This window comes from Prinia subflava, chromosome W, assembly GCF_021018805.1.
Source record: "Prinia subflava isolate CZ2003 ecotype Zambia chromosome W, Cam_Psub_1.2, whole genome shotgun sequence".
Classification (NCBI taxonomy): domain Eukaryota; kingdom Metazoa; phylum Chordata; class Aves; order Passeriformes; family Cisticolidae; genus Prinia; species Prinia subflava.
Window position 1 is genome coordinate 1,900,772 of NC_086282.1, and position 22,922 is coordinate 1,923,693.

Sequence of the window (22,922 nt, forward strand, 5' to 3'; positions counted from 1 at the left end):
AGATTCTGGCAGAGGACAGTGAGACGCTCGTGGATGGGTGGCGGGTCCCACTGATGCAGGCTGTGGGGGCGCAGGGATCTCAGGTTGAATCGAACTCGCGTTGTCTGATCCGGACATGGGCGCCGCCACGTTCTCTGTTTTTGTTTTTGTCATGTGGGCAGCTGACGTCAGCTCCCGTTCCGGTGGGGAGGGGTTCGGCTCCGCTCCGCCGGTGGCACCGCCTCTGAGTCCGCCTCCTTGCTGCGTCACTTGTGCCCGCCCTGCGCCGCTGCCGGTCCCGCCTGCCTCCTCTTTCGCGGGTCTGGCGGCTGGCTCGTCTCCTCCCCCACGCCTTTCTCGCCGAACCGTGGCAAGGACACTTCCGGCTTCTCACTCGGTCTCTCAACCGCATGGCTGGCTACGTCTACCACATCACGGAGGGACGAGCAGAGGGGGGCCGCGTTCCCTTTCACCGGATGCGTGGAATTAATTCCGAAAAATCTCGCAACCCTGGATACTTTTTTCCGCTCTTCCGCTTTGGAAGAAACGGTCTCCGGTTCAGGAGAGCAAGGGGCTGTTCTCTCCAGTGCGGAAATCGCGGCTTGGGCAGCTCTGCGCTCCGCGGCTAAGGTTTGTAGCGTATTTATAATTTTCTTCCACGTGACGCCTAACTCTGAACAGAGTTTTGCGTCTTTCCCCTGTGAAACTACCGAGTCCCACAGTAAATCTCCGATCTCCTTCCATTCTGTTTCGCTGAACAAAAGCGAGGGCTGCTGTAACTTTCCTTTCTTTTTAGCCCATTGGGCCAGCTGATTTATATCAGAATCTCTGATCTTTTCGCCCCGTTTCGAGACAATGGACGCTAACAGCTGCGTGGCAGCTATGTAATCGCGTTCCGTGAGTGAATCCATCCGCGCCGCTGCTCTTACCTTCTTTCCACTGACAGTGGGTGGCACTGTCGCCTTCTAATCAATCCAATCAGCCGACGCTCCCCAGCCTGCCTCGGAAATTCCAGACTGTAGTTCGCAAGCGACACACACACGTCCGAAATCAAGCGAGGTCTTCCAGCATTTAAGCTAAATAATTGACAGCATTTAAGCTAAATAATCCACAGCATTTAAGCTAAATAATCACACAGCATCGAAGCTTTATATTTCATTAAAATCCAGGGCTCTGTCCCTGTTCGGGCGCCACTGTTGTTGAACCCTGGAAAGACTGGGGACTAGAGTAACGCGAGACCAACCAGTATGGTTTCCAGCACGTACTCCGCTTTATTCCGCGAGATGGCCGGTTAAGTACAGAACGAATAGTTTACAGTTAGCAGGTGCACGGTGATAGGCGGTGAACATACAGAAGTATGTAAGCAATCTAGGATTAAGGTGGCTACGGAGATCTAGTGCCATTACCTCTATGCTGCGAGTGGCCATACCTTAACACATACCTAGTAGGAGATAAGTTTATCTGCTACTACGTATGCTGAACATTTTGCGGCCTACTAGGCCCAGGCCTGAGGCCTAGTTTGGCCTAGTTTGGAATAGCTCAAATGGTATCTGTGAGCATATCATGCCCACGATACCTGAGAAACTCGGCCACAGAAATCCAAGGTGGTATGTTGTATATATGTGTATGTAAGCAGTGCTCTCTTGAGCAAAAGTTTCATAGTTCTGCCAATTCCTTAGCATTTTAACTTTGTGTCCTGGTTTAGGACAAATTAGGGGAAAAAAATCTCCAAAAGGAGCCCCTTAAAAAAATGAACCCCCCACAACTCCTCCCCCCCCCAGGTTTGGGAAGATGTTCCTCAGAGGAAAAGTGGAAAAAACTTGTTTATTAAGAAAACAACAAAAAAACCACTCCCCAACATGAGGAAAAGAACAGCCTGAGATGACAAGTGTTTTCACCAGTCCAAGAGAGGATGAACAACTTGAGCAGTCTCTGCTGGGGAGGGTGCCAAGCTTCTCTCACAGATGCAGACTCCGGGGGGAGTTCCTTGACGTTCCCAGATCAAGGTTCGGAGCTGGTTCCGATGTCTTGAGGAAAGGGGAGGAAGGAAAGAAGGGGAAAAACAAAAGCAGAAAAATGGCAAAAAGCAAGCAAAAAAGCAAGAGAGCAAAGCCAGCAGCAAGCGAAGCCGAAAAAGCCAGCAGCAGCAAGCGAAGCAAGCAGCTGGGGGAGGGGTGCGGCTATTAGACAAAAAAACCCGAGAGCACGGGAACAGAAAACACACGATTGGGATACAAGGCGCTGTCACCCCAGGACACTTTGCAAACAGACCTCTTGCTACTTCATTCTTCTTCTTAGCAATTGTTTCTTTGAAGAGTCTTTCATTAAAAGCTGTTTAGGGAAGCATTGTCCAACAGTAATGACAGATAATTGTAGACTATGTCTTTGTTATCTTCATGGTTAGCTGTCTGGTGAGTACTGTTGCATAACTGTCAGGTTTTTGTATTTTGTTTGAAACTTATTTTGGCGCAATTAGGCTGTAATTGGTTCCTGGGGTAAAATTAATTTCTTTGTGTTCTCTCTGATTGTCAGTCACCTTGCCACCTTAAATATGGCTGTATTTGATTTTGAGAGGATTATGTAAACTTCTGCAAGTGATGTTTATTAGTTACATATGCAGATTTTGCCACAAGGACTATTGTTTTCTATACAGAAATGCTTGTTTTGCAGTTTTGCTGCCAAGTTCAGCTGAACTTTCCTCTAAAAATCTTTAGGCTTGTAGAGGGTTGTTATGAATATATTAGCAGGCATATGATGAAGAAATGATCGATTTAGTCTCCCCACTGATCTCAGCTTTTTTTGGGCTGCTGCTCTTCAGATACTTGTGACACTTTATACTCATTTTGGGATGTTTGATGAAATGAGGAGAAGATAAGGGAGTCACAGAAGAGAGAGTTTTGGGGTCACTGCTTAGGTAAAACAAACTAGGGATGTTATTTAGAGGAAATTAGTCTCTGTTGGTTCTGCTATTGCAGAACAACTTTGTTAAAAGCAAATAATTTCCTTTTGCTCTCTTGCAATTTCCCTCAAATAATTTCTTAATAGCTCTTTGCAAGACTTGTTGCATTATGTTGCCTATTGTTTTCCCGAATCAATAAAATATTTTATCTATGTGTAGAAGACCACTTCTGCTTTACTCCTGATTTGTATATTGTGCTCTCTTAAGAGATCTGGGTCAGCCTGCAGGGAAAGATGGCTGAGAAGAAATAAGCATGTTTTGGGAGGTAGCTGTTGGAGAAAAAAGGAATGAGGGAGTCAGAGCAAGGGGCTGAGAGTTTAGTGTGGGCTCTCAGACACACAAAAATTGCAAGAAGGAGCAGATAGCCAAGACTTAAGAATAATAGAAAATTACAGTAAATGGGTATCAAAGATCAGAATTTACGACTCAGAAAACCACAGAGCTGGCTCTCAGCAAGCCTACAAGCAAAGGACCATCTGCAAGGAGAAACAGGGTAGGAGTTGGTTTACAAACTATTTTGTCCTAAATGCTCTGAGTATTTTCATTTAAGAAATTAAACCATCTATGTTATGTTGAAGAAGGCAGATGATATTCACATTCAAAAATTTTTTTTTTCTGCAACTCAGTGTAGGAAGAAAGGTCTGAGATGGTTCTCATTAAACATCTTGTTGCCTTTAGATTTGATCAGAGTCTGTAACTCAAGTTTTAGCCATTGCTCAGTCCCCTACCTCCAGCAGCAGTGAAATATTTTCACTGGATCTTCCTGCATTAAATGTGTCCTGGATCAGATGGCATTAGCAGTGATTTAAATTCCAGCTGGCAGTAAAGAGGGAACATCCTTAGGACAGGTCAAAAAACACCATGTGGTAGATGCAGAAGACTAATGTCAACAAGGAGAGCATGTATGTTAGAGAGGTCCTGGACCTCTTTATGGGAACACCACGTAAGCACAGCATTTGGTTATGAATTTCATGAACCACTGTATCACCATTGCATTGTCCTGTCTTCTCTGTGGGTTCTCCTTGGAACTGGTTCTGAAGGGTAGAATTTTATTTGTTTTTAGATGCTGCTGATGGGATCAGAGATATGATCTTGATTGGTTGCTTCCCAGAAAACAAATTTATTCTACTGAGACTATTGAGCACTTTGCCCACACAGTGGTCTGAATGGATGTTTCCTTCTGTGTTTCTTCTAGCAACTGCTGTTGAGCTGAGAAACTTTCAAGTGTGTCATTTTTGAAATATCTTTGTATCTGGTGTTACCTTCCGTTTTTCTTGCTCCCAGGGGTCAGCATTTCTCCCTACTGCTGCTGCATTTTTCTGGTCATCACTGACACTGGAAGATGCTTTCTCCATCCTAAGCCTTGTGATACAAGCTTTCAGCCTAGCTCTTCAGCTTTGACTAAGTGTGCCCTCTCATTCTGCTGAGTACACCTGAAGTAGTATGTTGGGGAGCTGGGTACTTCTTGATGGCAGAACTGCCTGGTTTTTAGATATGACTGGAATCATTGTGTGCTGCATCACCACAAGCCGACTTTTGCCACTAGACAAGGTTAGCAATAATATGTTTTGTAGAGCAGTGTATAGCTTTTTGGTACCAGACTATGGAAAGGCAAAGTTAAAAAGTGCATTAAGTATGTTTAATGCCTCTCATCACCTTTGTTGTTTCAGCTTCTGTGTTGTCATTTTGTTCTCTTAAGCTGGAATCTCTTTCGATAAAGCTAAGATTTCAATTTAAAACGTCTGGTGCTTCTTCCTCTTCTGTCATGCCCCTTTCCTTATGGAAAAGAACATAATGCTCATACTGGGGCACCAAACCTGCTGTGAAGTAGCATGCTGGACTAAGAGCAGAGGACACTAAACTGAAGCTTTTAAAATTTTCTCTGAATTTTGATTCCTCAGGTTTTGGAATGTGGGCTCTTTGAACACCTAACAAATGACAGGACTTAAGTTGTCTTGATTTTTTATTTTTATTGCATGTTTTGGGGGATGGAGTCTGATTGTAACCTATTGAAGTAAATTTGGGAAATGGTCAACACTTGATTTATTGCATGTACATTCTGTACATGTATAGCTCCAGTTGGTCCCTTCTCTCTGTGTGGGAGGATGCCAAGGCAGAATGCTGCAGAGCAGTAAGTAATCTACAGTGTCAGACTGAACAGCCACAATTACACTGTGACTAAGTACATATAAGGATATTCTATTTTGAAGTTTAACTTATGATTGCATTTCAAAGAACTATATATTGCAGCAATTTGGTACTTTTAACACAGCTAGAATAGTAAGACTGAGTATATCCATTAGTAGAAGCAAATAAAAATCAGAGTGAGATGAAATAGGAGTACTTGAAAATGTGATTAGATATATCTGTTGAGGTTTCTAAAGATTAGTGTCTGGTCTACAGAGAGGTGGCTGAGTACGTTGTACTACTTCCTTCTTTCAGATATTATTTTGAATGAAAAGGAGCTAAAATTAAATATTTCTTAGATAAACAGTCCTGTAGGTAATCTGATTAATGCTGATTTTTTCATGATTGTAAGTAGGATTGAAGGTCTTAAGATAACCAGTGAATATTAAATCTACTTTATTAAAATGTGTGACCTAGAATCAAAAAGTTCACAAATTTCTAGGGATTTATTTTGATTTTACTGGTTTTAGTACAAGGAATATTTTCTTCTGTAAGATAGGCTTCCTGGGTGCAAATCTTATTGCAGGGATTATTGTTTTTTTGTAAAAGGTAGCAAAAATAAACTTTTTTCGGGAGAGTTATTTAGATATTTCTTCTTTTTTCCCCCAATTTTCCTATATAATACTCATTAGCAAAACAAGAAGCTGCATACCTACCCTCTTTAAAATCTAAACATGTTAATTTACTAAATATAGAAACATATATCTTTACATTACGTAAAAGGCTGCCAACTTTCTTTAATATATTAATATAAGGACTAAACCTGTTGTTAAAGAAAAATATGTTAGAAAATTGATTTTGGTGGGAATTTGTGCTGTTGAAGGTATTGCATATAGTTTTGAATAGCTATTGAATATTGTATTTAAAACTAAGGTCTTGACTAAACTGAACTTACGAATAAAGATAAATTTTTAAAAGGAGCCTTTCCACTTGTGGTCTAGATGTAAAGAATAGACAAGTTGCAGAAGAAGAGAGATCTTGGTTGGACTGTTCTTTCATTCCTTTAGTGCTCAGTTACCATGAAGCTGTAGCAGGAGACCGTAGCTACAAGGGAGATGGTGCTGGTGTTGTGATGCCATTATTAAGGTTTTTCATGAGTTTCCAATACAAACAATTTCCATTTCCTTTTGTAATAGCTCTCTAGGATTTTCTTCAAATACTAGGAGGGATGCTTCCAATTTAGAAGAGCAGAAATATTGAAAAAGTCTTTATAGACTATTGTGTTTTGTCCGTAGCTACTGCAGGAACTACACAGCTTGCTTTCAAGTCCAGCACTTTGCTAACATAGCAGACAGGCAGCTTGTCAGCTCAAGGCAGTAATTTAAATCTTTGGTGCTAGTCAAAGCTGTCAACTTAATAACAGCTTACTGCATAAACAAGCTAGAGGACTTACTCTAGGCCATTAGTATGGGAAGTTTCACATACTGAATTGATCTTTATCACTGCAGATTATTTGAAAAGCAAGGCTTGTTTGACGGGAAGGTAGTGGTTTGCTTAAACAATTCTGCTTTGTGCCTACAGCCTCAGTCATGGCAGTGGGTAGTAAAAGTCACTTCAGACATGAAGCAGTATTAGATAAGTTTTGATTTTTGAAGAAGAAGAGGGTCATCTGTTTGGGTTTGGGTTATTTATTTAAAGGCACACAGGGCAGAGGAAGCAGATTGGCACGGTAGCCATCTCAGTATGCCATAGCAGGAAGGATCTGCTTTGCAAGGCCTTCTCTTACCACTGAGATCGGTGAAGGAATAGCACAGGAAGTTGAATGAGTAATGGTGCATATAAAATTATTTGGCTATTATGGACCAGTCCACTGGGGACACAAACACATCAGAGTCATCTAAATGCTTAGTAATACTACATAAAAATAATCAATACTTCATGTTTTTACTCCAGTTTTCCCCCAGAGCTGCCAAAATGTTTCATCAGCGAAACATCAGCAAAAGATTCTCTCTATTTAAGTAGTATATATGTGGGGATTCTTTCTTTCACCTCAAAACAGTGCTATCCCTTAGGACAGTAAGAGCCACACTACCTGTTTGAAGTAAAAATTGAAGAGCAATGAAGTGCTATGAAGCTTTCACTGATTGTGACTCGGGAGTTGGGGTTTGTCTTGTTCACTGATTGCAGCCAGTCACAACCCCTGCACCATCAGGAATTGTAGCAAGATATGGTTCACTGCTTTGAAGCTGTGCTGTTTTGAGTCTACCAGTCCTTATGGAGGCTTAGTGGGTTTCTGGTGGCCAGTTTTTAAAGGACTGACTGACAAGGTCCTCACTAATTTGTAAAGCTGAACAGGATTGTGCCATAAGGCTTTAGTAAGGGGAAATTTGCCTGTATATTTAGAAATATGAAGATATTTTAAACATCGAACAGTTTGACTACCACTGTTACAGAATTCCTTAAACAGTAAAAAAAAGTGTCTGTACTGTCTGGAAGCATTTAATTGCTGAAAACAGGATCATCTACTATATAATGAACTGCAGTTATGCTACTAAAATAAATTTATATTTTGTAGTTACCAATTTTCTTTAGATTAGAGTCAGGACTAATTTTGTGCATTTTGTTGTGGATTGATATTTCAAAGGGAGATTGTTCTTCCTTTTTTCTTGTCTAGAATTTGCTTTACGTATCTCTTAAATTTTTTAATAAGTAAAATATGCCTGAACAGATGATGTGTTCTAGTTAGCCATATATAGCTACACTAAAGATCTGAAAGTTCCCTTGTTAAATGTCTTAAATATTTAATTCCTTTTCTGTAAAAGCAATTTTAAAGTTTTTGTTACATGAAGAGTTGCCCATATCCTCTCTTACTATTTTGATTTTTAAAAACTAAATGAGTAAAATAGATTCGTTTCCTGGCTGAAAGGATGATGGGAAATCTACAGCTGCTTAATATGTTTTCAGAAATCAGACTGGAGAATATAAAAAGTAAATACTGTCAGAAACATGGAAGAAAACAAAAGCCTTTTATGTTCTGGTCAATGCAGATGAAGTCATACATTCTTTTACATAATGTGCTCCTTTAATGGTCGTGCTGGAAATAGACTTCTTGGCAGCTGTACAGTGCAGAACAAGATAGATAAAGTTCTGTTACTGTTGCAAAATGCTGTAAGTGTGAGCATGTCAGAATTGTACTAAGACAAATTCAGTCTTTTTTCCTTTTCAGTTTCACCTATTTGATGTTAGTTGAACAAACTGCTAAATTAATGAGAGCACATCTGAAAAAAAATCATTTGTCAGTAGTTTTTGGAGTGAAATTTTCTTTCTCCTCTGGATCCTGACCCTGCTGAGGAGATGGAAGGGTGTAGTGCTGAGAATGATGAGTCCATGGTGAAAAACTGCATTTACCTCTTTTATTTCTTTGTGAAGACCTTGCTGGATCTTTAGATCACATGGCATTCTGCAAAAACCTTTATCACATGGGTTTCTTGGGTGCTGGAAACATGTATACTTGTAGCCATGGGATCAATTGCTGTCTTTTGGGTTCTGTTTTAGCAAAGATGTAAGTGTGCATCAATTCATCCTGGTTAAGCAAAGCATTAAAATCTATGGTATGTGTAGATACTCATCAGTTCACTGTGGTTCTGGGGTTGCAGGTGTTCTGGAGTGTTCTGCTGTAAGGGCACTGCAGTCCCTAATACAAATCCTCTGTGTTTCAAATTCCCAGTATGAGCTGACAGCTGGTTACAAGTCAGTTATCATGTGCTGTGATTTGTTTCCTGTACCCTCAAAAAGATTCAAAAGCACTCAATGTTTGCAAAAGTAGCAAGCCAGAACAGTGCACACCTCCATATGTGGTATGACAAAATGACTGAATAGCTTGTTTTTTCATCTTAAAACTTTGCAGATTTATAGCTACCACAACTTAATTGATGAATAAGAACTACCCACACAAAGAAAGAGATCTGATGGTGACTGAAGGCAAGTGCAATTGAATAGATGCTCCTTATAAGGCAGTGTGTGGGAGACATTTGTAACATATTGAGTATCTGAGCAAAACCTTGTGTCATGTTTCCTTAGGTTTTCAACAGGAGATGTGTAGAAGCAGCAGTGATGACAGGGCTGGCTCTCAACTGCAGCATAAACAAGAAGTCCTTGCTTGACAGAAAACACTACTTCTATGCAGATCTTCCTGTAAATATGCAGTATGGCTGGTCCCTCCTGGGCTGGAGGAAGGACAAGTCTGGAGTCTGGATGGCAGTAGGGGAGGAGTGCAGAGATGCTTTTTCTGTTTTCAGTCCTCTGCTCACCCCAACAGGATGCTACACTGTGCCCTGATTGAATAGGCAGCTGTGCCCTGGTGCTCACTGACTGAATATGATTGCTCTGATTGCTGACTCCTTGCTTAGCTGCACAATTCCAGTAGCCTAATGTAATTGGATTGGGCGCTGGAGCTGCTTTGTCCCTTAAATCGTCCATTCCTGGTGTTTTATACTAATTGTCTGTTAGGGTAAAAGCAATCTGATAAAAGTCCTTCATTTAAAGTGAATGTATAACTGTCTTGGTTTAAAAGACAGGTATCTGCTAGGGAGGGGGCAGTACCTCCCTTGGAATGGAGAATTCAAATCCCCTTGTGAAAAATGAGGTTCACTTGGTAAAATTTAAAAGTTTAATTAAAAAATACAAATAGACAATCAGAAGACAATAAGAACAAAAATATTCTTTTACAGGCACCTGGATACCTTCACATGGGATTCACCATGCAGGTACACTGCTTAACAAAAGACTCATCCCTTAAAAACACTAGGGTGTTGAATATTCATACATCACATACATGATTCAAACATTCTTTTCAAACTTAGGTGTTCCGGTTTAATCTTAACAAACCCCCCCCCCCTTTCTCCCTTCCATCTATAAATCTGGTCTTCTCATGGCTCCATTCAATCGCAGGGATTTGATAACGGATGTCATAAATCTTTTCTCAGAGCCTTTTTAGAGTCATTGCTGCTATCTCTTATAAAGCTAGGATACTGTGAAAAAATTCTTTGGTTATCTTCTCTATTTCTCGAGCTAATTACAAAAGCATCTTTACATAACATAGTTTCTATTTAACTTTTATTCTGTAACCTAAAAACTACATTTACCATATTACTGAAAGAAACTATATGAATACAGCATAACTTCCCAACGTAACACATGGGATATTCATTTTAATATGTGCGAAAAGTCAGCTATATAATATGCATTTATAACACCCTCCCTCCAAATTATTATAATTTAGAAAATTAAAGGGACTTTCAAGCAGAGGTATGGGGATAGGAATAACAGTTCTTTATTAATGTGTCTAACAAGGCAAATAAACAATAACAACTGCAGCATCAATAATAAACAGAACCAAGAACCTCGAGGGGCTCTGGTTTCACATAGCCCGGGGCAGTCTGATCTCTTGGGACTCCTAGAGCACCAAGCTGGAGCGGTGGAAAATCCTGGGCTGGTGGATGAGATGTATCAGAACCTCTGTTGGTGGTAGCTGGAATAGCAGGGATGTCCTGGCAGGGCAGGGCAGTGTGGGGGCACAGAGTAGCAGAAAGCCTCAATCAAAGCAGTGCCGGAGAAGCCGCACCGGTAGGACAGGGCCGGCCCAGCAAGGCAGGAGGAGGCGAGCTCAGAGTTCTTGGGCACACAAGCAGATGATGGTAGATTTCCCAAGACGGGGCGGTGTGGTAACAGTGAGCTCCTGCAGCAAGCAGCAGCCTGGCCATTCCCTCTCCACAGCCCTGTCCTTTACCTGCCACCAAACCTCGAGTTATCTCCTCTCCCCCCACCTAGAGAAACTCCCAAAGACCCAAAGAAGTGTAGCCAAGTGCTATAACTCCTCCCCTCTGGCCCCTTTGTTCTGCTTAAGCACCTACAAGTACCCAATAGTTAGTTTCCTAGCAACTTATGGGGAAAATTCTATAAGTAAAAAAGAAACAAATCTAACCCCCAACAATAACTAACACAGGCTCCAGTGGAATAAACACAGTAGTGTCTTTTTTTTGTGTGCTTAGGGACCTAAAAATATTTCATTTCCCTTCAAAACTTTCCCAGTAGTGGTTCCAATAAATTAAAAAAACATAACTGAGAAATCGAGTCTGCAGTGTGGTTTATTGGTAGCTTTCATATTGTGTATGTGAAAAATGCATATTGTGTGTGTGGCTCTACGCAGATATTTACTATATGTAATATGCTAGGTAGAAAAGTTATGCAATATTAACATTTAAAATAATATAGTAAATGTAGTTTTTAACATTGAATCTAAGTAAGAAGTGTGTGTAAGGTATTGTCCTTAGCTCAAGAGCAAAGAGAAGATAACCCAGAGGTTTCTACACAGAGAGAACAATTACAACAAGCCAGACTAAAACCCCCTCTTGGATGTTTCAGAGGGAAAGATACATATCTCCTCGAAACCACCCTGGTCAAGCCAGACCATGCATATCTCCTTGAATCCACAAAGCTATCTGGTTAAGCCAGACTCCAGGACGCCAGGGGTTTTGCAAAAGGCTCGTGGCAAACGGGCTTTTCTTAGATAAAGTATGCATATTCATTAAAGTTGGTCCTCAAAAATAGAGAGGCTTCTCTCTAACGGGGCCCTTCTCCTTCTCAGCCTTTGTCTGGGAGGGAGGGGGGACGGTAGACCCGGGCTACCTACTTTGCTCTTATTTGTCTCATTATTTGTCCTGTCTCTGAAAACTTTTTAAACTTTTATTATTGTATTATAATTTTTTGTAACCAATTTTTATTCTTTATTAAATTTTCATAAATTTCAAGAAGCGAGTTATTGGCATTTATCACAATTTGGTAGCAGAATACGGTTAAAATACCCCACTGTGGGTGCTGTGAGAGGATTAGAGACCAGGAAGACGCGTCCCGCCTGCATTAGGCGGCCTCGGCTCTGGTCCTCGCAGAGTACCCCAGAAAGGGGTAAGATCCAAGGACAAAAGGAGGCAATAAGGCAAAGAGAAGGGAAAGAATTCCCTAAAAACCGCGGTAACCAGCTCCTAACATCAAAGTGTACACGAAGAATAAAGACCCAAGGACAACGGAGTGGTAAGAATTGCTGGGATTGGGGGGGGCAGCGTTTGGCGCGGAACGGGGGCTGAAAGTGTGTGACTGAGAGGCGGGCTGGGGTAACACCCGGACCTTCCAAGCGAGAGCGGAGTCCCCTACGCTGCAGTTCCGTTGTCCCGCGAGGGAGGCGGCCAGTCCGAGGACGAAAGTGAATGGTAAAAAGGAATGAAAGAACCCCCCGGGAAGAAGTGTGTGAAAAGGGGACCCTAAAAGCTTTTGCTGGGTTGAGGAAAATTATTCCAAGAACACCCAGGTTATTTTAATAATCGGCTGGGTTGAAGAAATATTCCAAGAACACCCAGAATTTAGCTGGGTTGAGGAAAATTCTGAGAGCATCCAGGGTTGATAACCAGCTGGATTGGAGGAAGCAATTCCGAGACATCCAGGGTTATGTTAAATTCTGCAGAATCTATGAAATAAACCCAAGAGCACCTGGGGTTGGGAAGGGAGAACCCCCAACACTGCCAGATTGAGGGTTTATGAAGGGCATTTTCTGGCCAGGTACTCTCAAAGAGTGTAAAAGTGTGTGGAAAGTAAAAGGTACCTTGTTGTTGTGATTGTTTTGTTGTGTGTGAGATTAAGTGAAAAATAGAGTGGAGTGAATGTGGACGAATGAAAGTATAGAAAGTGTAGATTTTTATTTTATTTTAAGCTTTATTATAGTTCCTCAGAGAAGGTAAACTTTATTAAGAAATAGTGTGGGAGAAAGGAGAAAAGTAGTTTTTGTGGGGGTAAAAGAGAAGGTGAACAGAGACAGGGATGGGTAGAATAGAGAAAATTTTGAAAGAAAAGGGATAGAAGTCCAGTGGGGAGAAATCATCGACAGAGATACCACCCTAGGATCGTCCCTTGGGAGTTGCATTGCCGGCTCCGGTGTTGGTGCCTGTCTCAGTCCCTGTGCTTGCCCCAGGTTCTGGCTTGTCGCTTGTTTCTGCCCCAGTTTCTGTCCCAGGCACTAGTCCGCTGTTCGCAGCGGCAGCCCAGCCGGTTTCCCCCCTGCCCCCCCTCGCTGTTCGCAGCGGCGGCTCAGTCGGGACCGGCACCCCCCCGGTCCCTCCGCCCGCCGCTTCGGGACCGGCTGCCGCTTCTCTGCAGCGACGGTACCCGGCCCCCACCCCGGTCCCTCTCGCTATTTTCCCGCAATGGCTTTTTCAACCTCATTCCCGGTATTTGTTTGTTAGTTTGTTTTAGCAGCGCTGAGCGTTGCCGCCAATGCCTTACTTTTTGTTGGAATCGGCGAGTACAGTAGCCATGAGCCACGTGGGGGGTGACCGCGTGGTGGCTTAGCCGACCCTGGAAAAGCCCCCCAGCTGCAGCAGCGGCGGCAGGTCCCCCTCCCCTCCCCAGCCGCGGTGGTGAGTCCCCCTCCGCTTGCAGAGCAGGGGTGGGGGCGGCTGGTTCCTTCACCCTTTCCTCCCAGCGGCGGCGGCGGGTACCCCCTCACCCCCCTCCCGTTCGCGGCGGCGGCGGCGGGGCAGCGGGCTCCCCCTCCCCCCTTCCCCCCTTCCCGGCGGCGGTTCCTCCGCTGTCGGCGTGTGGCGGGTTGGTCCGGTCCCTAGCTGCCTCAGTAGCGATTCCAGCTCCGGTGGTGCTGGGCGACTGCCGGAGGCAGCTGGAGCCGCCAGCATGGGCCATGCAGGAGAGCGCGGCCACATGGAGGAGACCGGAAATTGCTTCCCCTTCGGGAATTCCGGTGGCAGACCCCACCCATGCCCCGTCCTTGGAGGACCAAAAAATCAGTGGTCAGTCCTCCAGAGCTCCCCACTTCCTGTTGGGGAAGCCGTTCCCTTGGAAACCGCAGTCAATGCAGATCTTCTCAGGAAGAAAGGGAGTGGGCAGAGAGGGACGGTGGGCCGAGCGCTTCTCCTGCCGGGAGTAGGAGGACGAGCGAGGCTCTCGTCCCCGGTGGCGGCGGCGGAGAGGGGCGGCCGCCGCATTCCTGCACAGCCGTGCCATGGCAGAAGGGTGCCCGGTGGAGGCGGCGGCGCCGAGCCGCGCGTGGGACGCGCAGCTCCCTGCCCGCCCCTCCTCCAGCTCACTTATCAGCGCCCGCAGCTGCTCTTTTCCTTATGACCGAGTGACTCGGGTCATAGAAGTTTTAAAGATTTTTTTAGTGTTTCTCATGCGCTGGCCTTCAGTTTCTCTCAAATCAGTAGCCTGTAAACTCAGACAGCGTGCACACGTGTTCTGGGATGTTTTAGGAAAGACTTGTGGTTTTTTTTGAGAGGAAAGGAGACAGTGTCTGAAGCTGTGCTTTTTAAATGACTGCTGCTTGATGTGCTAACATTTTTCAAGCGTTTTTCACTTGATGAGAGAGAGCTTGGCCATGTGAAGTCAGTGTTTAGTGCTTTTTAAGTGTCTCTTCTACAATTGATGAATGGATGTGGAAGGAGGAGGAGTGAAGAAAGGGAAGTATTAGTGTTCACTGGATTATTTGCTTAGTCTATGTTATAAAATGAGATGTGTAGAAAATATTTTGGAAGATGCAGACAGGAGGAAGAGTTGGAATTTGTGGAAGGTACAATAGCAAGAAGAATTTGTTTGGTAGATATTTCAGGAAGGCATGGTGTAAGTAAAGATGCAGTAGAGTGGTGGGAGCAAGAAAAGAGTTTTGCCTGTCATCAGGGATGCGGTGATATAGAGAGATACCAGAATTTAGATAAGAGATGTTTTGTTAGTCCCAGGAACAAGGAGTAATTTGTTAAGACGAGAATTTCAAGTGAAATTAGGAATAGGAGTGGTTCCAAAAGATGAAATAATTTGGCAGACCAGGAAGCTAAGGTGCAGCAGAGAATGAAGCTAAAAGGGTCATGTTAATATTAACACCAAATAAGGAAAATTGAAAATTCCAGAATTTAGTGAAAGAGAGGAAAGAGAATTGAAAGAGATAGGAGGTGAACCAGATGAATCAAAGAAATGGAAACTTCTTGATAGAAGGCAATTACTTAATAAAGTACTTACTAGAAAAATATTAGAAGACATGCATCAGAAAACTCACTGAGGTACCCAAGCTTTGTGTGATTATTTCCTAGGAAACTATGAATACATTAGGATTTATAGGATAGCAGAGAAGGGTAACTGAAAGATGTATAACTTGTCAAAGGATAAAATAAAAAGATAATGAGGAGAACTACACTGGAAGGTAAGGAATTAGCCTTTAGACCATTTCAAAGTATCCAAGTAGATTTTACAGAACTTCCTCAAGTTCAACAATGGAAATATATATTAGTAATAACAGACCATTTAACTCATTGAGTGGAGGCAGTTCCCACTGCCAAGGCTACTGCTAATGTGGTAAGTAAAACCCTTTTGAAACAAATTATTCCAAGATATGAGATGGTTAATAAAATAGATTCAGACAGAAGAACACACTTTACATCAAAAGTGTTACAACAATTAATTCAAGCTTTGGGGACCCCAGGCCCAGCAGCTCTGGCTCTGTAAGAAAACCCTAACAGAAGCTGTGAGGCAGCTGCACCAGGACCCCCCTGACCTTGGGCCCCTCTGGGCATTGGGGTCTGGGAAGAGAATGAATGTCTTTGTCCCCAAGAGGGAAATCCCAGAAGTCCCAGGGTGTCCTTAGGGAAGTGTTCCTGAGTTCTGCTTCTGTTTGTCAATAATGCTGGGGTTGGTGTTGTTTGTTAACCTGTGTATACACACCAGAAAGGAACTATGATTATAGTCCCATATCTTCACCTGAGAGCTCCCTAATTTTCAAAATTACAATAATTCAGAGGGAGAGAGTTGGAATTCTTCATTCCAAGGGTGGCTCCAGCCTTCCCTGGCAGACACCTGTCTTTCAGACAAAGACAGGACCATTTTTTTGTTATCATTTAGAACTTAGTTATAATATACTTATAACCGCATTTTAGCATTGTGCAGCTTGTATTCCAAGATTTTGTTAAAACCTATGATCAATTTAATATGCTGCCATTTCTGTTGGCTATATGGTGCACACACAGATAGATTATGTTGTGCCAAAATATAATTCAAAGGAATTATAAATTGCACCATATCAAAACTGTTGTGATTAATATCTCTAACTCCAAAATGAGAAGGTCCTTTTGCTGACGACCGAGGCTGCGATCCGGACCAGGGAACGAGGGTGGATCCACGCCAGCAGAATCAAAGGACCTGTGGAAAAGCCTAAGGAGTGGACAATATCATCGGAACCGGGTGATACGAAATTAACCCTAAAACGGGAATGAGAGGTGATGAACTGGGGAGATCCGCATGATCCAGGAAACATACACAGGATCACACCAGATTGGGAAGCTAGACCGAGTTTGCACCATTGGTTTCAAATACCACCTGGGAAAACTTTGAGACACCCTCCGGTACCCTCCCTGGGGAGGAATACTTCCACCACAGACAGGAGGATCGGGATTGTTTCGGACAGAAAACCCCTGTGTTTTTGCCTTAGCCTGTGATTTATATAAAGAGGAGGGTGAATTACAACCTCATACATTGCCAAGCCAAATACCCTGTTTGATTCCCCCAAATACTGGACATGCTGGTTGGTGTAAATGTAAGTGTTTGAGCTGTGGGGAAAATTGGTACTGTAGTTCACACAAACGACGCTCTCGTTGCATGAAGTGTAGAGTGTCACCTGAGCCCCCTATCCAAGAAGAATTTGGAGCTACTGAAATAATAACTTGGTTGTGTGGTTGGGAATTATTAGTGCCTGTTGAATGGGAGATAGCTGAGGAAAAGTAGGAGACCACGGTCAAGAAGTGTCAAAAACGATTTGCCTGGAAATTAACTAAGAGAAAGTGACAATAGAGGAGAGGGCAAGACCAGATTGGCCTCTATAATCGCCACCGAGAAGATCACATACACCTGCTGTGGGTTGCCCCCCCATAGGCATGGGAGGTGGGACTATAAGCCATACTGGACCTCTCCTGGTTCTGTCACTCATTTTCTGGCTCTTCCCTTTTGGGATGCCGACCAGGCCATGCTACAGGTGTTACCAAGAACTGTATATGGAAAGACACCGAGGCTCCTTCTTTGTTTCTCACACTCCTATCAACAGTCACTGTTATAACCCTTCCAAATTGGGAAACTGCATACACAATGGGAAAAAGTATTGGATAGCGGAAAATGTAAGGGGAAGTGAATGTGCAAAAGGGGAGAAATGGATGTGTTTCACCCACATTACTGGGAGTAAAACAAAGGATTTGGTAAAGGAGGAATTGATAAGCAAAAAAAGCTAGGCCTGCACCACCACCAAAGCCTGTACCAATCTCACTGGATGGTTTGTATAAGAAATTGGAACAACAACTAGAGAAAGAAATAGATATTTCACGGATGGGTGAAAATCTGTTTGTGGAATTGGGAGAAAGAATAAGTAAGGAACTTAACGTAACCAATTGTTGGGTCTGTGGAGGGGCTTTTGATGTCAGAAGAATGGCCATGGAAAGGCAGCAGCTTAGGCCCAATCGAGCTCCTTAAGTGGAACCAAACAAGTATAAGGGGAGAAAATCGGCCAGGGGGATGGATTTTAAGTTCAGTAGTCATAGGGGAGGAATGTCTTTGGCGTTGAAGGAAAAAGTTCCTCCATGAAGTAGGAAAAACTCCCTGTAAAAGATACAAGGTTAGTAATGGGACCTCTGTATGGTGGATCCCAGAAGAACCTACCATGTACTGGACCCAGAAAAAAAGAAAAAAAAAATGGAAATTGTGAATATAATAATAAAATCAGACCTTTTCAATGTAATGATACAGAAAAAAATCCTTATGTTGGCATCCCAGAGGTTTCTAAATTTTGGGAGAATATGGATAAGCAAAAATTGGACTATGGGAAAGCTCCAGACGGTTTGTTCTGGATATGTGGGAAAAGGGCATATCCAAAACTTCCCTCTCAGTGGAAAGAGAGCTGTATTCTAAGAATCATACAGCCAGGAATTTTTCTTTTTTGCCTAGACCTGAAGGGGATTAGTTTATGAATATTTCCCCCTTGTTTGATCCCTTGTTTTATCAGATTAATTACTAGTGTAGTTCAAGGTATGCAATTAGTAACCTTGGATCAAAAGATGGATACAACAAAAACGGTACAAAAGATTATGGTATTAAGGAAACAAAACAGAGCAAAAGACCCCCTCCAGAAAGCTAGACTGATTTATATGAACATAGAAGGGATGCAAGAGAGCAGTAAATATCGCTCGAGCCAATTTTATTATAAAAACAAAGAGGAGGGATTGTGAAAAATGCATATTGTGTGTGTGGCTCTACGCAGATATTTACTATATGTAATATGCTAGGTAGAAAAGTTATGCAATATTAACATTTAAAATAATATAGTAAATGTAGTTTTTAACATTGAATCTAAGTAAGAAGTGTGTGTAAGGTATTGTCCTTAGCTCAAGAGCAAAGAGAAGATAACCCAGAGGTTTCTACACAGAGAGAACAATTACAACAAGCCAGACTAAAACCCCCTCTTGGATGTTTCAGAGGGAAAGATACATATCTCCTCGAAACCACCCTGGTCAAGCCAGACCATGCATATCTCCTTGAATCCACAAAGCTATCTGGTTAAGCCAGACTCCAGGACGCCAGGGGTTTTGCAAAAGGCTCGTGGCAAACGGGCTTTTCTTAGATAAAGTATGCATATTCATTAAAGTTGGTCCTCAAAAATAGAGAGGCTTCTCTCTAACGGGGCCCTTCTCCTTCTCAGCCTTTGTCTGGGAGGGAGGGGGGACGGTAGACCCGGGCTACCTACTTTGCTCTTATTTGTCTCATTATTTGTCCTGTCTCTGAAAACTTTTTAAACTTTTATTATTGTATTATAATTTTTTGTAACCAATTTTTATTCTTTATTAAATTTTCATAAATTTCAAGAAGCGAGTTATTGGCATTTATCACATGTAGAAAGTGCCACTGGAAGTCAGATGTATTTTGCTGCATTTGATATGGATGTAGAAATATTGAAATAGTTTAAGAACCTGTCCTTCTGTCCTTGCAACAGGATGCAGCAGTGTTTGAGCCTTTTTTTCTCTCTAATGATATTAAACCTCTAATTTTTAACTTACTTTTGCATGAGCTTATTTGTACTGAATGTTCAGTTTAACACTAATCAGTTGTTATAAATGACCTAGGATAATTCATGTTTTAATAACATATTTGTGCAGTTTATGTGTATAAAATAAATGTAACATGCAAGCCGGGGTTTGCAACGAGAAAAATCGGGCAAGCCCAGGCTTGCAGAGATTGCTTTTCAGAAGAACAAAACCCTGGCTGGGTGTAGTTAATAGCGAAGAACTACAGCCATTAACCAGAAGAAAAGACGAAGGAGCAACTCGTTCTGAGCAAGGAGGATGGTTGATTGCTTGGTCGTTAAGAGTTATCTCAGCAACTGCATCGAAGGAGACACACCTCTATTCATCAACTCAAACCCCAACATTAGTATTCATCTTTCCCCAGAACGTCTATTCAGCAAAGGAAGGAACTGAATGAAAAACTGAAATGATTCTTCATCTTTCTGTGGAGAGTCGGTTTAACGGGTGATTTTGCTGAATAGAACAAAGAACTGGGGGACCGCGGGCTTAATAAAGTCTATTGAAGGGGACCCCAAAACGGGTAAAATTTTTGAACAGGGGGAGGTCTCAGTGTGACTGAGTCTGTGACCGTGGTTCACCCAGTGCCGATCCTGGGTTATCGGCATTGCACTTTCGATTGCTGGTTTGCCTAAATTTTTGATCTGTAATTTCTTTAATTAATAAAAATTATTTTATTAATTTGGAAATTGACTGGCCATTTATAACATCTGTCAAAGGGAGGAAGCTATCAGTCATGTTAGCTTATCCTCTCTTTAGGTGAGGAGTCTCAGGCATCCAGTGAAGCAGAGTGGGAGACCTCTCAGATCCCAGATGAATCTATAAAGGTGCTGTATTATTAACCAAATTACTTTCTTTCCCACTCTTGTTCAGGCATTGAAAATGTTTTGAAGTTAAGCAAAACATTTTCAATTACAATTGCTTCCCACCTTAGAAAGAGAATTATATTATAGTTGTCCACTGGAGACCAGGATCTCAGAAGAGATTTCTGTTTTATTTTCTTCTAGGTAGGTAACTTGTGGCTCTTCTGTGAAGTTGCTATAATTTTGATTTGGTTTCTAGGGATAACTTTGCAAATATTTGTAAGCAACTAAGAGGCCCTTTTATTGGGAGCTGTGCAGTGACCTGCTGGGAATGTGAAAAGCAAACGTAGCAGTTTGAATTGCCAATACTTTTTTAAAAAAGTGTAGAACTATCTTAAAGCCCATTTCAAGACCTGAAGGAGAAAAAGGTGAAATAGCAGGAAATAAATATGACTTTTGAAATTCCTTTACACATCATGCAGAAACATCAAAAACATCACAGATAAATTGTTTGCAAATTACCTTTAGTGCTTATTCTGTTAAACTGAAATCACTCTCATATTTTTGTGAATGTTGTCCTGGGAAAGAATCCATATCTGTGTGTCCAAGAGAACAGTTGAGGTGGAAGAAACTGTGAGACTCTGCCGACATGAATTGCAGGATCCTCTGGTCACATAAGCATGGAGATTATGTCAGGGAGATGCTGACATGTTTTATTAGCTTAAAACATTTAATCCTGGCTTTTTACTGACTGACTTCTGCAGTTTAAGCGCTGACAATAAACTGCCTGACCTGCATTTCATAGTGAACAGTCTAGTCAGGAACCCTGTAATAAGATGCAGAGTTTAGGCTAATGAGCTGACTAGAACAGATAAATCCGGCTTGAAAAGAACAGGGCTTATGCTTTTATTAATATTCAGCTCTTTATTAGAGAGATCAGCTGGATGGGGGAGCTTGCCGGAGTCTTCCCACGCTGTTGTAGCAATCCGGAGGGACAGGAAGTCTCTCACCTCAGCACTCAGCTGCAAGCAGTAAGTGCCGAGTCCTTGTTCCCATGGGAACAGCCAGAAGCTCTCTTTGGTGACTTCTCAGAAGGCAGAGTGGTGGGGAGTCTGTCACTGAAGTGCAAAGCAGCAGATGTCAGCTCTTTTCCCTCGTGGAAAAACCTGGAGAGTTTCTCTCTGAATCAGTCACTTGAGCTGGCCCGCTCCCATTCCATTCAGACTCCTATTAGACCATGGTGAGTCTTCGAACCAGGCCAGGGGGTGCGTCCACTCCTTCCTCGGCCAGGGCACCATCCAATTCTCCTCTGATGCATCTAGCTTCCCATCTTGGGGTGCAGTTCCTCTCAAAAAACTCTCCCAGGATTCACAGGGTCGGTTTTATTTGCATATACAAATGCATATGCATTTGTCCTGGTCGCAGCAGAGGGTATTCCTGCTGAAAAAGGTAGTTACAGTAAAACAATGACAGGGCCATTTAGACAGTAGCCGCTCCTTTTCACATTTTAATGAGGTAGGAGAATGCCACAGGGCAGCTTCCCCTCATCCTCAAACTTGCTGGGGTGTCAGGGCTACATCTCGCCTAGCCAGGAGGGGGGCCAGCGGCTCCCTAGGAGCAGCAGCATCACCCCAGCTATAGGGTTCTCTGCAAAAAAGAAAAACCCCATTTTTCTAAAAGGCTGGGTGACGGCACAAATTGATGGGAGGAGGGGGTTGCATTTTGAGCAATCAGAAACTCTTTTAATATACTAATGGATGCTCTGCATTTTCCTCTGGGGGGATGGAGCAGCTGTCTTGCTATGGGGCCCAGGACAGGGATGGCACAACCCCTCCTGACTGGGGTTTACCTGTCCCTGGGAAATGCTGGGGGGTTCCAGTGCCCCCCATTTGCTCTGTTCAGAGCCCGGCCCTTGTTCTCGTCAGCAGCGGCTGCGCCTGTCAGGGCCACACAATGTGAGTGTGGCTGCCAGGCGGCTGGTGTTCTAGAGACATAACCCTGCCACATCCCAGGGCCACAGCAGCAAACACAGGCAGCTTTTAGAGCACTCATACCCACTGGGAATTCATTCATAACAGCTCTTAGGGTCATTTGACAATGGGATTATTGTTACTCCTGAAAATGCGGCTTTGGATGGGAAGTGGGATTCATATTATTTATTGTCACTCAATATTTCAGGCTTTAAAAAAATCATTTTAATGAGAACTTTTAGGAGAAGAGCCTGTGATTAGCGTAGGCTGTAGAGAGTCAGTTATTCTTTTTTTCTTACAGTGATTATGTCTAGTAGGTCATGCACTTCACTGCATATATAAATTGGGATGTTGACAGGACCAGACCACTGTTCTCCATTCCAGTGCCCTGGAATTCACCATCTCTACATTTTAGAGTAAGCTCATCGTCCCTGCAAAATATGCAAATACTCCTCACAAATACTTTGTCTGGCAGACTTTTTTTTAAATTTTCACCACTAGCGCCATAGGCAAGTGAGGAAGGAGGAAGCAGAGGGGACCCCCACCTCAGCTGTCATTGATTCACTTCTCTATTTTTACATCACTGCAGTTATTCCAATACCTTGCAGCCACTGTTTTGGCCAGCAGTTTCCCCTTTGAGTGGAGTCCCAGGCGTGAGGTGGCATTTATCAGCCGTGTGCCTTACGTGGGGTTGCAGTGTCTTGTCTTTTGAATTGCTACATTAATGAAATAGAGCTTTCTCATTTTCTTGATTTCCACACCTCCACCCCTTCCCTCTCCTTCTCTCTAATGAGTACAATTTGGAAAGACAGAGGGGGATATGCAGCCTCTTGGGAGGACGAGTTATAGCCCCAGCTTGGGGATGGAAGTACAGAAACTGGCTTCAAACAAGATGTAACATGATCATGGGACCACAGGCGTG

General features: G+C 42.9%; 1 pseudogene; it reads left to right on the forward strand.

Annotated features, from left to right (window-relative positions):
- The window catches only part of LOC134563404 (glutamyl-tRNA(Gln) amidotransferase subunit B, mitochondrial-like), an 83,598-nt pseudogene that overhangs the window by 25,979 nt on the left and 34,697 nt on the right, over positions 1–22,922 (forward strand).